Source organism: Falco naumanni, chromosome Z (assembly GCF_017639655.2).
Source record: "Falco naumanni isolate bFalNau1 chromosome Z, bFalNau1.pat, whole genome shotgun sequence".
NCBI lineage: Eukaryota > Metazoa > Chordata > Aves > Falconiformes > Falconidae > Falco > Falco naumanni.
The window spans coordinates 12,166,552-12,177,063 of record NC_054080.1 but is presented as its reverse complement, the minus strand read 5'-3'; the positions used below and the strand labels follow the sequence as shown (position 1 = coordinate 12,177,063).

Genomic DNA, 10,512 nt, shown 5'->3' with positions numbered 1-10,512 from the left:
GTGTCTCTGCATCTGCACAAAACAACTGAGCAGCAGTCATTTGGACACAGCTGCTCTAACTCAGCCGGTGTTAAGCCAACAGACCTTCATCCAGAACAACCGGAATTACAGTGTTTCAATGTCAGCTGAGAACCCGGTCCTCGGTATTAGCGAGGCAGCCCCGCTTGTGCGCACGCGTTTCTCTCCTTGTTTTTAAAGGTAACGCTCCCACCCATGGCGGTGCAGTCAGAGCCGCTCTCCCGCACGGCGACCACCGCCGCCCAGGGCCGCCCCCCGCCCTGCGCCACGCCGTGCGGCGCGGAGCCGCCAGCGCCCGGCTCGCAGCGCGCCCGCCCCTGCGGCGACACGGCACCGGGCGGGCTGCCCCGGGCCGGGCCGGGGCCGGTGTGCGGGGCGGCGGGCGCGGGCGTGCCATTGCACACTTCCTGCGGTGTGTGTGACCAGCGCCGGTTTCCGGTAGCTGACAGGAGCCGGAGCCCGCCGCTGCCTCCTCCGGCGCGGAGTACCACCGCGCAGGGCAGCGCACACACGCGCACAAGCGCGGGGGGGGGGGGGGGGGGCGGAGGAGGAGGAGGAGGAGGAGGAAGAGGGCGGAGGGACCCAAGCAGCCCCCCCTCCCCAGCCCCGAGCAATATCACAGTAACCCCCCCATGCAATACAGGCGATATCGCACTGCCCCCCCGCCCCGCGCTCCCGCAGACAGGCACCTGCAGGTAGGTGACGCGCCGGGCTGCGCCGCGGGTGCGGGTGCGCATCCAGCGCTGCCCCCGCGGGGGCGGCCGGTGTTCCCGTGTCTCCCTTTGTGCGCAGCGCGGGGCTCTCCGGGAAGCTTCCCCGGGCAGACACAGCCCCCCGCCCGGGGCAGCGTGCAGTGTGGCAGGGGTAGGTGCCCCCCTCGCCCGCTACACGGGAGGTGCTCGTACAAGGGGCGGGGGGGGGGGGGGGGGGGCAGGGGCAGGAGTGGCAGGAGGGTTCGGGGTTTGGCAGGGCATAGGGAAGGGGGTGACCCCTCCACCCCCCTTTGCACCCTCTTGCAAAAAGAAAAGCGAGCCTTCCTGCCCCCTCTCCGGGCTGAAAGAGAGGTGGGAGGGGGCAGCTGGGGGGGCTGGCGTTCGGGGACCCCGCGGTCTGGTGGCCGCACCGAGCGGGAGGCAGAAGAGCAGCGCCTGGCACTATGGTTTGCTCCCCTCCCCTCGCCCCCTCCCCCCCCTCCCGCAGGAGGGCAGGGGGCGCCGAGGTGGGGGTCTCCCTCACCCTCAGCCCGAGCAGGCAGTGGGGTGCGCACTGGGGAAGGCAGCCCCTCGCAAACTTGGCTTGTCAACCAGACAAGGCAGGAGCGGTAAGGGAAGCCAGGAAACTGTGGAACAAGCATGGAAAAGATGGTGAAGTGCAAAGGAAAAGAGTGAGAACGGTGGGGAGATAACACTGAGCCTTCCGCAATTTAATTCTGGCCGTCAGAAACAGAGCCACTCTGCAACCAAAGGGGTAACTGTGACACATACGTTAAAACTCACCTTCCATCTACAGTATTAACGGTTATAAATATCCCCTGAACGCAGCTGGTTATTCAGTAGTACTAGGTGTAGAGTAAGGCTGTTTCTATTTGAGTGAATGAAGATCTGTCACAGAAACAAAACAATACACTGGGTAAAAATTGACGTCCCCTGGCTTTCAACGTTTGAATTGTTAATCCATGAAGTTTGCTTTTTCCCTGCCTTCTCCACCATTCCCCCACTATCCTTTTCAGAAATACAGCCTCTGCAAGTAGTGCTGCAAAGCTAAATCTGCGATAGATGCTAAAGCTTGACTGTGAACTGCCAGGAACAGCAATGTTTTTTCCTTTTCTTTTTTTTTTTTCTTCTGTTGATTTGCAGATAAATGAATACTTCTTTAAACAGAGTAACCCCAAAAGGTCTTTTCAGGTCAAGAGTGACCAGTTCCTGTTCTCCCGCGGCTGCTCCGGTTCACCTCCCCGTAACTCGGAGCTCAGACCGAGAGGGCTGTACCCACGTGGTACCGCAATTAACCTAATTACCCCCGCCAGCACGGTGCCGCGGCTGCAGCCTGCCCCACGGCGCTGGGACCCTTCCAGCTGACAGGGCTCACCGGGAGCCGGGTAGAATGGCCTTGAGGTGTCAGGTCTGCCAGTTGTCTCAGGATGACTTTTCCAACTTGACTTCAAGCTTGGCAAAGCCTATTTTTTGCCCACTTCTAAGGCCATACAGAAGTAACAAGTCGTATGTCACAGGGTTCATGCTGTCACTTGCTGCCCTGTGCTGAGCCTGGCATGCGACCTGGCTGAGCGATAACCACTGTTCCTCTTGCCCATCCACCTGTGGCTTTCAGCAGAAAGCTGCTCTTCAGCCATGTGCTCAAGTTCGTTAGCTCTTTGAAATCCTTTCTAGGTAAAGTAACAAACTGACCCGATAGTTTAAAAACTCTTGCACCCAACAGAGATAAGAATTGGCAAAAAGATACAGTCTGAACGAAGTATTAACAGAAAGTGTTCAGGGGATAACAGATGGACAGTGGTACAATGTGGCACAAAGCTGGTTGTGAGAGACGGTGGAGTTACTCTTTCTGGTGTTGCCAGTAACTCATCTCAAGAACGTAACGTAGGTCTTCTTTGTATGCCACTGAAATAGCTAGGTTTTCAGGAGGTAACTTAACACTTGTGGAGAAACTGTAACAGCTCAAGTACTTCTCTAGCCATTGTTAGCCAGCTGGTGGTTTGGTTTGGTTTGGTTTTTAAGCAAATAAATATTGATGTTGTTCCTGTGCTGATATATCTGTGTGCTGGTAGTCTCTGTACTACACCAGGAAGTTTCCTACAACTGAAGTTACTGAAAGTTTCAGAAGGACAGTATAATTCTGTTTCATTCACACAATGATAGCGAGTTTATAGTCACTGAGTTTCCAAAGCAGTAGCAGTTTGCTTTGTTAGCAGTTCAACCCGCAGTTGCCAGGTGCTGCTTCATTAAGTGGCCACGGAACCTTGCCTTGGTGCCAGTTTGACTGGGCTGTTGTGTGTTCACACACTCCAGGTCAACAGACACTCTGGGAGTTTCAGCAGTGTCACCTTTCACTGTATTCAGTCTCACGACCTTATGCCTCTGTGCCTTCCTTCCCTGGTAATTATAAAATGCAGACAGAAGAGGTCTGAAGGTCTGAAGTGTGGGCAGACCTGTAATTCCAGCCTCGGCACTCATTTCTACAGTGCCGCTGTTTTTCCACATCTGCGCTCTGGGAGTGATAATGCATCCATGCATCCATTCACAGCTCACAGAGGTGGTGTGAAAATTAACTACTGTTTGTAAGGCACTTCACAGAAACGTATATGGCAATTAGTCCTCTCGAGGTTTGTACCTGGTAATTCAAGTGTAACTAGCTGAACATAAGGCTCTGCTTTCAAGGGTTATTGCTACACACCTTTCTGCAAAGTCAAATGGAGTGAGATGAAGGTTAATGACTTAAAGTAGTGCAAATTTTTATCAGCTTTTCTGGTTCCTTTTCTGTGAAAAGTATTCAAAGAGGAGCGTTAGATTCAGTCACAACTTTCTGTGACGGACCTGCATAGTAGCTCAGAGGAACTTGAAAGTCTTACAACTTAGTACAATTAATAATGAAGACGACCCGTGGAGCACGACTGCTTCATCTTCAGTTGCTTGACCTTGGCCCTGATTTGTTGATTTATGAACTTCATTTACTTGCAGGGTTAGTGAATTCTCTTGCAAGACAGAAATTACAGTGTGCCAGCCCTCTCCTGTCTCCGTGGTAACAAGTACACCGCACAGATTCCTTAAGGAGACCCCTGGCTGGCCACTGATTATGTTTTTGTGGTTTGGTAATTCTGGGCCCTTAAGTAAATAAAAGGTCTTGTTCATGACTGTCCAAACTTGAGCAGTCGAAATGGAAACAGAAATAAAATAATAGATGCCTTCAGCACAGTGAGAATGTATTGCAATTTAGCCTCAGTCACACGTACACGGATGGGATATAAGCAGGTAACTATTGAGTATTTTTGTTTTCTTCTGGGAAGGGTATGGTGAAAAGGATGTATCCCAGATCTTGGGTGTAGTTTGAGCTTTGTGTACCTCTTCTGTGGCTGACTGATCTATGTGTGAAATAGTAAGTTATTTTGTGTCATCTGGGGGCTATTCTCAATTACAGATGTTTTCCACATTTTCTGGTCTGGCAGTTTTTATCACAGTCGTCGTATTGCTGGAGAGTTCCTTCATATTGCTCCATTCCCATTTCTTATTTATTGTTTAGCAACAGGCAGGATCCGGAAGCTTCTGTTCACTTGACTGGTGTTAGCTCAGAGACACCACGTGAGTCCTGTTGGACCCAGGCACCTTAGGGTTTTAGGCTTGTGAAAACTTACAGGAATGGAAGTTTTCTTGTCACTGTGTTAGATTCATGGTATTCACAGAGTGAACACTGTGACCTTCTGCAAGTCTTTATTTCCACTGCAATAGTTCGAGGTAATTATTTTCGAAGATCAGCCACTATACCTAAAGTATTTTACACACTTTTTTTATAAATCATAACTAAGATAACTGGAAAAGATAAGGGAAGGGAAGAGATGCCTCTCCCTTTTTCTCTCCAGCTTAGTTTATTTCATTAATTTCCCCACCCTTTTTTGCATGGTCTGCCCTATTATTTTCCTCTGTGATCTCCAGTAAAGTGAGTGTCTTTGGTCAGTGTGGACAATCAGGCAAAAAAGCCCTCCAAAATGTTTTTTAAAAACAGGAACATAAATATATAGCAGTGGGCAAACACCCAACAAACATGTTGCTTAGCTTTGGCAACTGGACTAGGTGAAAAGTAGTTTTGTTTTCTTCAATCACCAGCGCTACAGTTTGAAAGCTTTATTGCTTAGTCCCTTCACCTGTGAACCCTCTTAATGAAAGAAATAGACAGGGAAGGTATCCATGGTACATTTATTTTCTATAGCAGTGTTATTCAAAACATGTGTAAAGCTGGCACAACTTAATTTAGTAATTTTGAATTTCAGTGGCTATCCTGTCATGAATTAAGGCTGGAGAAAAGAAAAAAACACTGATGAGCTAGTAGTTTACATTGAAATTCTTTCTTTACCCTGCCAGAAGCCTCTACTTAACTGTGTATTAACCCATCCTGCCTTAAAGATTGCTGCCTGTTGTGACAAACAATAAAACTAACTGGAACCAGCGGTAAGTTAGAAATCCAATTTAAAGGGAAGGCTCCAAGTGGAAAGGTGTGAAGAGGCTAATAGCCAGACATAACACCGTATTTAGGCTCCTGATCACTGATTGTCTTCAGTTTTAGAGGCAGCGGCATTTGAAATCGGTGTTTTCCCCTGTGTGGAGGTGTGCTGACCCACGAACAAAAGAGCTCTTGTTGAAAGCTGTTTTTGGGTTCTGCTGTTTCGGCTGCCAGTGTCAAATGCAGTTCCCTGTCCCTGCACACACACACACCCCCCCCGAGGAAAAAGCAGAGTTTCTAGTATGCCTCTGTTGAACCCAGCCATTTATTTGGTGGGATTAAATTTCCACATAGTCAGGGGCTGTGGTTTACAAGCTGTTTTGGGAAATCATGTAACAGTTTGCCCAGCAGTGACCCGAAATAACCGCTGTTATATTTTATAAATATGTAAAGATGTATCATATATCAGTATTAATAATATACGAATATAAAATTATGCTTATTTATAAATACGTGTGATATTATATATTTGTACTATATATAGTTTATTTTGTTATTCTAATATAATTTCATTTATATTATTTAATATATTATAATTTAATGTATATTAACATGATATGTATGTTTTTATTATTATTCTTACTAATATTAATGTTGTATTCTGGAGTCAGATGAGAAAGAAAAGATAGGTCTTGCGGAGAAGGTGTCTGACTTATGGGGTGAGGGAGCTGTGGTTCTGCTGGGATCTGTCCTGCTCCTGGTCCTATCCAGTGTTTTCTCAAATGATACAGTGGAAGGAATAATGCACCACCCTCCATGTTGCACCTGTGTGGAGCACAAGGCTGGAAGGAGCTGTAAAGGTGTGGGAGTACAGAATCAAATTTCAAAATCACCTCAATAGATTGGAGATCTGGGCTGGAGGTGACAGGGTGTGAGATGTAAAACACAGGGTTCTGCTCTGCGGTAGGACTGGGGAAATGCTGAGTTTATAAGCTGGGTAGCAATTTTTTGGCCAAAACTTTTTTAGAAAAAAAAAAAAAGAACAAAAACTCTGCAAAGGGGAAGGGAGTAACTTTCTTCACGGCCAAGGTGGGCAGAACAGGAAACAATAATTTTCAGTAGGAGAGAAGATGAGGGCTAGGCATCAAAATGTGCTTTCCAAGAAAAAGGCTCACGAAGCTCTGGGGTAACCTGCAAGGATGCTGACATGGGAGGCCCTTACAATGAGGTTAAATGAGTGTCTGCCAGCAGGGAGAGAGGAGCTTTGAATCTGCTTAGGAGGAGCCCTAATTTTTAGTGATTTTTCTTCCATGTTCAAACTCCTTGTCTGTCAGAAGTTTTTCTTTAGATCAAGAGTATCATGGACGCTTCTCTATAATGCTGAAGACAGACAACCAGAAACTCAATTGTTTTAATAGTAAATAGGGTGGGGAGAAAGGGTGCCTATCTGAAGTTGTAAGTGACTGGAAAGCGCAACCGCTAACGCAGAGCGGCATGACACCTGTGGTGTGTGAACAGGTGCATGGAGGGATGTCAGTGGCCTGAAGAGCAAAATGCTGTGGCAAAATGAGAATATTTTTCAATTGGCATATCTTTAGCTTTGTCCTTGTCACAGTACCGATACCTCCCTAGAAGTAGTCCTGATGCAGGAAAACTCTCGAACAGCTAGAAACCTCCTCCCGTTTTTGGACAGCATGCTAGTATGGTATTTACATATTAGCTGGGCTAAGTCAGGGCTTCCATGCGGCTCTGCACACTGTGTTTCCAGAATGGCAGCCAAAACTAGGGAAAGGTGAGATTTTACTGTGCACTTGGTGTTGCAGTGTTTTCTTAATTTTTCTGTTTGTCTCCTCTCCTTCAACCGCTGCAGACCATTATTTCTGTACTCTGGTGTCTCTGCCATCTAAGTATGGAGGGGAGAGTCTGTATTTACGTTCTCTGCTAAGTGTTCTCCTGAAGCTGTAGGGAAAACCCGCGTCGCCCTGTGATAGTTCGCAAAATCCACTGCAACACACCATAAGGAGCCAGCATATTTTAGCTGGTAACACTCCAAATGTCATAGCTTAGAATTTGCAAAATATTGCAGGATGGAAAAAAATTAATGAACTGTTCTTAAAATGTAGAAGCTGACACTTTTTAATCTGTGAGATTTTGATCCTTGCTGTTGAGCCGGCTTTGCACAGAGATGCTGATGTACTCATTCAGTGGAACATTTTCTATTCTCCATCATATGGATTGTCTCCCTACAGCAGTCCATAGTCATACCAGGTTGTGCCACTTTACACTGTGAGGTTAAATACCTCCTCGGATTTTATTGTAACTGAAAGCTTTTTATAGCGTCTTTTTTCTTTCATGTTTAACTTTCCTGTCTGAAATTTAGATTTCATACTGTCTTTGTTTAGCTTTGTTAGGGGGAAAATCATGTCTGGGTTTTTGTTTTATTTTTATGGTTTGTTGTTTTTTTTTTCCTTTTTTACTTAAAGCATTTTTTAGCCTTCTCTGTAACTATAAAATCAAGGGTGACTTTCTAAAAACTGAGCTCTTACTTGCAGGCTCAGCACCAAATTTTTTAGACCCAAGAGGCAAACATTTATTGTGCCACCAGTTAACTACAGTTGAAACTGTTTTGTAAAGTGCTTGGCATAGTCTGTGCCAGATGTGTGAATTCTAGCAATTTTAGCAGACTTGGTGTTTGTTGATGACTTAATGTTAAACCAATCAGGTTTAACATCTCCATCTCTCATTTCCAAAAAACCCAGATAGTTTTTGTGGAAATAAACCAGTTAAAAAGAAGTACTGTTTTTATAAAAAATGAATGAACATTAAATATCCACCAGCATGTTGGTAATTCCAAATCTTCTAGATTTCAGTTTACATTTCAATGTAGATTCTTCTTGAGTTTCAAACTTGTGCCCCGAAGTCAAGATGTGCAAAAAACCCCATGCAAATACTTGTGTCCAAAACCTCTTTCAGTTAGTAGGTTTTTCTGCAAACAGCTTCGCTTCATAGCAGGGTATAGCTAAGAACCCCATAAAGGATGTATTTTCACTGAACTTACTATTATGAATTGAACAAGCAACGTAGGACTCCACCCACTTTGTCTGACCTGGTGCCGGGCATCAGCCTAAAAATCAGGCACAGCGTTGAGTGTTTGATGAACAGGGTGTGTGATTTGATTGAAATACTGGTGGCTGATGAAGGTTGTTTGGCTGGGGAAAGCTGGGTCAGATATTTTGATTTTACAAATCTGTCTTGATTTGAGGGATAGAAGATATTTATTGTGGGGGTGAGGGAAGAAAGCCAGAAAATTATATACCATATATACATATATATATATATAAAAATGTGTGTAGGTTTTTTTCCCTTTGTCTTACCATAAACAGTCTAAGGGCTCAGTCCTATAACATATTAGATGTTATGGTACAATCCAGCAAAACACAGGTGAATCATCCTCCCAGAAACAGAAGCACTAGTCAATTAATACTTGCAAATTTTAGTAGATAATTAAGTTCCATGCATTTTTCCTGTATTTTTTTCCAAAACTGTCTGTGAATATGTTTCCCATTCAGCTAACACTTTTGTCTGGGTAGATAGTTGATTCCAAAATAATGAGACTAATTTCAGTATGGAAATGTACAGCAGACTTTCTCTAGTAATGCATTTACATGTATGAAAGAAAAGGCTGTCTGGCAGAGAAAAAAATAAAAAAAATTGTAAATTTGGATTTACATTTTCTTTTGCATTGCAAGATTATACATTGTACTGAGCATCACAAATAAGTTGTGTTTTGGAACAGCTCCACAAGATAGTGGTGCATTACTGGAATACAACATGAGGCAATTTATATGGAGGGTGGTTATTCACCTGACCCTTTATTTGCAAGAAACGTTTCACACTTTAATTGAGCTCTCTTCAATACGCTGCATCTGCTTTAATGTTTGCCGTATGCATTTGAACAGTCTAATAAGGATGGTCAAAATGTGTTTTGGTCTAGCCAGGAGTCAAGGAGAAATAGCAGCTCAGAGCCATATAGCAAAGATATGCACTATTAACCATTGCAATCTAAGTAAGTGTGTGTGTGTGTTAACGTTCAATACTTTACTGTTGGGTAGTAAACTCTGTAAAACTAACTGACCTCTTTCCAGTCAGGCATCTCTAAAACTGTCTTCACCTCTGCTGACCTCCTAGATACTGATTAAACCGTTTGGCTGTGTTTGATTAGCTTAGTTTACAGACCGTTTAACTGGTGCAGAAGTATTTACATGGGATAATACTGGGAAGATTAAGATGGGGGAAGTAAACACCTGGAACCACTTCGGGTTTTATGAAACAAAGAGGTGTGAATCCAGCATGTGTGTGTGGATTTCAAAATCTCGGGGCTTGCCCTTTGGGCTGAATGATTTATTTTTCTTCTGGAGAAGGCATTTTTGCTCCATCAGTGGAAGATGATGGTTTCCCTCGTTGCAGCTGTTTCCCTCGTGGCTGTACCCTGATGTTGGTGCCCTGCGCATGGCTGTAAGATTCACACTGGGCATAAGGAATATGCTTTTTAACAAGATAAGAGCAGAGCAAATTGCTTTGTGTTTTATTTCATTAGTATTGATGCATTACTACTGTCCTAACACAATTAAAAAGTAGGAAGTCCGAGTCAATGTATCTAGACATCAGCTGTTCAGTGTCCCTCCTTGGCTTCCTCCACCTGTGGATTTCACTACTTGCCCACACTATGCCATGCTGGAAGACAGGTTTTCTTGTTCCCACTGGCATAGCTGGGGTCAATTTGTAATATTACATTATATCCATCCTTTTCTTCAAATGCTCTTTTTTTCTACAACTGAAGCCACTGGACAGTGATCTTCATTGATGTGTTCCAAGGGAGTTGCCAGCCTTTCTTTTTCCACTGTCATTTTTCCAGCAGACTGTAGCTTTTTAGAAGAAATTGGGACGAGCAGTGCATATTCCCTTCCTACCCAGGTCATTCATCAGGAGGGATTGACCTGGGTGTCTCTCAGTGAGGAGACAGAGGCATCTGTCTGCTCCTCAGGCTCCTGTGTGGAGGAGGGAGCTGGAGCCTTTGCTCAAGTGCTGTTTTGCCTGCCCCCCACAGATGTCATTGTCAGGGTTTTGGAACTGCGTTGGCAAATTAGTAGAGGGGCTTGAAGGACACACCTGGTTGCCTTGATGGTACTATACAAACCTTCCTGTAAAATTAAGGCAGCCTTCAGTAGCCTTGTGGTGGGCAGTAGGTGGGGACATCCTGGCTGTGCACACAGACCAGGGCTTTTGTGAGCATTCCTCTGGGTTTTGTGTGGGCTGTCCAGCCTG

At 45.2% G+C, this 10,512-nt stretch overlaps 1 protein-coding gene across 1 annotated transcript in view; it reads left to right on the top strand.

Moving 5' to 3' along the window:
• The first annotated feature begins 611 nt into the window (after window positions 1–611).
• Window positions 612–10,512, top strand: part of KIAA1958 (KIAA1958 ortholog) — a 59,754-nt gene continuing 49,853 nt past the window's right edge. The window contains exon 1 of the mRNA XM_040580372.1: window positions 612–713. The gene's annotated coding sequence lies outside the window, so the exon portion shown is untranslated. The remainder of the gene's footprint in view (window positions 714–10,512) is intronic.